This window comes from Peromyscus leucopus, unplaced genomic scaffold, assembly GCF_004664715.2.
Source record: "Peromyscus leucopus breed LL Stock unplaced genomic scaffold, UCI_PerLeu_2.1 scaffold_1138, whole genome shotgun sequence".
NCBI classification, from domain to species: Eukaryota; Metazoa; Chordata; class Mammalia; order Rodentia; family Cricetidae; genus Peromyscus; species Peromyscus leucopus.
This window is the reverse complement of record NW_023504268.1, coordinates 23,719-27,420: the sequence shown is the minus strand read 5'-3', so window position 1 is coordinate 27,420 and position 3,702 is coordinate 23,719. Positions and strand designations below refer to the sequence as shown.

Here is a 3,702-nt window from a genome sequence, read left to right as displayed (position 1 = left end):
TTTCATCACATCCACTCCCCACATTCCTTCACATCTGGAACCTTTCTGCCTAACACATCTCTCTCCTATTTGTGTCTTCTTTTTCTTTTTTTAATTAACTGAATTAAGTTAGGGTTGCTTGCATGGGGTTATTTACTAGAGCATGATCAACTTAACAGTGGCTTCACTCCTGAAGAAAAATGACTTCTCTTCCCAACAGCCATTAACCACCAAGAGTAATCTCAACAAGGGACAGCACCTCATGAGATCCTCTGCACCTATGCTGGGAAGATGACAGGCTGGATGTTAGGAAGGAAACTTCAAATATCACTGGTACAGTCCAAATGTCCCGCTAAGAAAAATATGTTTTCCAAGGGTATCTTCTCAAAGTCAATAAACAAAATGTATTCACTGGTCCAGTATACATTCCCAGAGGCACTTCAGTCAAGAACCTCAAGGACAGTAATTAGGCTGTCTTACTTAGTGCTAAAATTATGTATAATCTTATGTTCTCAACACTCCTTTTTTCTCATACACCTTATGATTATGTACAGTGAAAAGAATTCTTATTCTTAGACATTATTGCAAATTACACTCCTTGGGCAATGTTAGAAAGGGTGGTAGTTTTTTAGCAACTGTATTCACTAATTTTTTGTCAACTTGACACAGTCAAGAGTCACCTGAGGAGGAACCTCAACCTCCAAAAAAATCTCCAATAAGACTGGGCTGTGGGAAAGCCTGTAGAGCATTTTTCCTAACTATTGATTGATGGGAGAAGGCCCAGCCCATTGTGGGTAGAACTATCCCTGGGCTGGTCCTGGTTCTATAAGAAAGCAGGCTGAGCAAGCCATGGGGAGCAAGGCCATAAGCAGCACCCATCCATGCCCTCTGCATCAGCTCCTGCCTCCAGGTTCCTGCCCTGTTTTCCTGTCCTGACTTCCTTCAGTAATGGACTATGGTAGTAAAATCATAAGCCAAATAAACCCTTTCCTCCCCACCTTGCTTGTTTCATCATAAGAATAGTAACCAAAACTAAGAAAGCAGCCTTTAGAGTTATAAGCTGAGTCACTGAAATCCTCTATAAACTCACTGTGAAAAAGAAAGTAAAAAAAAAAAAAAAAAAAAAGAAAAAGGTAATTTACACTCTTCTTCGAAAACCCTGCATAGTTCTATTGGGTACGCTTTAATCTCTCTTGTGCAGCACTTTTCTTTCTGCTTTTAGTTAATTTGAATTTCCTTCACATTTACCCTGCCCTAAGACTTATATTTCAAAGACAAGTCTGATTGACACAATGAGATTCCTGTCTCCAAACAAATAAAATCAAAATGAAGGAAGGAAGAGTGTAAGGGAGGAAGGAAAGGAATGGATAGCATGTTTGGTGTGGTAGCAGCAATGTCATTGTAGAAGAGCAATCACTTTATCCTTTCAAATGGATGTTGCACCTTTTGTTGTAGCATCCAGGGCTCTGAACTCCCTCTGACCATAGTCCTTGCAACAAGCAAGGCCCATGGGTGACCAAAAACATCTTCAAGATGGGGCATAATCGCAGCTCAACAATCTCACTCATAGTGTGGGAAGCATGAACACAAAACTACGCATTACAGTATTGTGCAGGTTATGTACCAAGGAGCTGGTGGAAGTCTTCAAGAACCAATCGGGCCCTGTGGTGGTTTGAAAAAGAATGGTCCCCATAGATTCATATTTTGAATGCTTAGGGAGTGGCATTAGGAGGTGTGGCCTTGGTGGAGTAGGTATGGACTTATTGGAGTAGATGTGGCCTTGTTTGAGGAAGTATAGCACTGCGGTGGGCTTTGGGCTTTCAAAATACTCAAGCCAGGCCCAATGTCTCCCCTTGCTGCTGCCTACAGATCCAGAGTAACTCTCAGTTACTCTCCAGCACCATGTCTGCCTGTGTGCCACCACGCTCCCCACCATAACAATAATGAACTAAGTCTCTGAAACTGTAAGCCAGCCTCAATTAAATGCTTTCTTTTATAGGAGTTGTCATGGTCATGGTGTCTTTTACAGTGACAGACAACTGACTAAAACAGGCCCTAAATGAAAGAATAGAGAAATATGTCCCTCCCCTTTATAAAGCAAGAACAACTGAGCAACATTGTGGCTGCCAAAAGCAAAACAGCCATCAAGGACTGAGCCTGCCTGCTCTAATGCCCTGAATTCTAAAAGCATTACAGAATAAAAGCATATTGAAGTACACATGGATAAAATATGTATTGCCATGGATTTGTTATCAAATAATCCAAAACCGACTTTAATGATTGCTAACAGGGAAACATCATTAAGGATTTAAAAGTATGGTGTGTTCAGGCAAAGAACTGTCCAGTTTTAGAGAATTAAAATTGGTTTATTGGGATAAAAAGATATAATGGGAAGAATAAACTCTAAAATACTTTGGGGAAAAGAATGTCTATTAAAAGGTTCAAAGAAAGGAGGATACAGAAGAAATACGGAAATGTTCAGTACTATATATAGGAAGATTCTGACCAACAATCTTGTCAACCCTAAGAAATTTTGGAAGATATCATGGGGATTCTCTTATCATGATATTGTAAATAGGCCTGTTTTTGTTTTACCTTGGTTTCAGAGGATGATGTGACAGGCTGATCGTTGCCACTACATTGTCACTCATTGCCATTACATTGGCAATTCCAACTTTCTGAGTAGATGGGTATAAAAGTTTATGGAAAGATGGTGGAAAGGCTATGCCTTCCTTGTATAAGCCAGAGGAACAATTGCATAAGACAGCAAGGAAGACAAAGCTGCTGACAATGATGTTCAGAACTGCTGAAATGACAAATGGATTGTAAGTGACATTCTTTTGTAATCTCCCTGTGTACAGATTTGGAAAAGCAAAAATGAGGGAGACTGTCCATTCATCACAAGAATGGTGGAGGCCAGTAGCTGGTGTTGAGCTACACAAATATACAAAGGGATGAAGGTATCCTGGTAGGTGTATCAGTGACAAACTCTGGCATTGCTGCAGTTGTCGCCTGGTGGTAACTGCAGGCTCTCTGCATTCCCACAAAGGCCATGCAAGGGTAAAAGATAATGGCATTATCTAAGTACCACACTCACCACGGTGGAAGGTCCATGGAGGTATTGCAAAAGAGCCATGCTATGGTAGCCAAATCAAAATCCTCTACTTGGATATTGACAGATTTGTTGAGTAAGACCATGATGACAGTGAACACTGGCAACTCAAAAGAAATACAAACAGAATAGGGTGACCTCTTTGGATATGGAGAGTACACTCTGCAAGATCAATACCTGAAGAAAGAACTGATTGTGTTTGAGGATCCAGGCTTTTTCCCTGGAGATCTACTCCTGGAAGTACGATCTATACAAACTCATAGAAGAGTCCTATAGCAATATTACTGACAACTGGATGGATGCATGCACCCTCTAACAGTTGCAATTCTGAATGTTGGTGCAGACACATGATAAAGTTTAGACACAAACATTTAACCATAAAGACGATAAACATAGCACCATCTTTAATATTGACTTCAAGACCAATATTACCTATGTAGTGAATTTCATGCCTTTCAGGAAGCATAATGAGACCCAGTCTGAAAAAAAATAAATACCAATATTAATAAATGAGTAATAAACAAATGAATACGGTGGCATAAAGTATCATGACATAAAAAATAGTGAAATCAAGGAGTGAGGCAAAGACACCAGCCATGACGTTGATCCAA

The 3,702-nt window shown here is 40.1% G+C and overlaps 1 pseudogene; it reads right to left on the bottom strand.

The window, feature by feature from the left end:
* Positions 1 to 2,570: 2,570 nt before the first annotated feature.
* LOC114686230 lies at positions 2,571 to 3,177 on the bottom strand (annotated as a pseudogene).
* Positions 3,178 to 3,702: the final 525 nt, after the last annotated feature.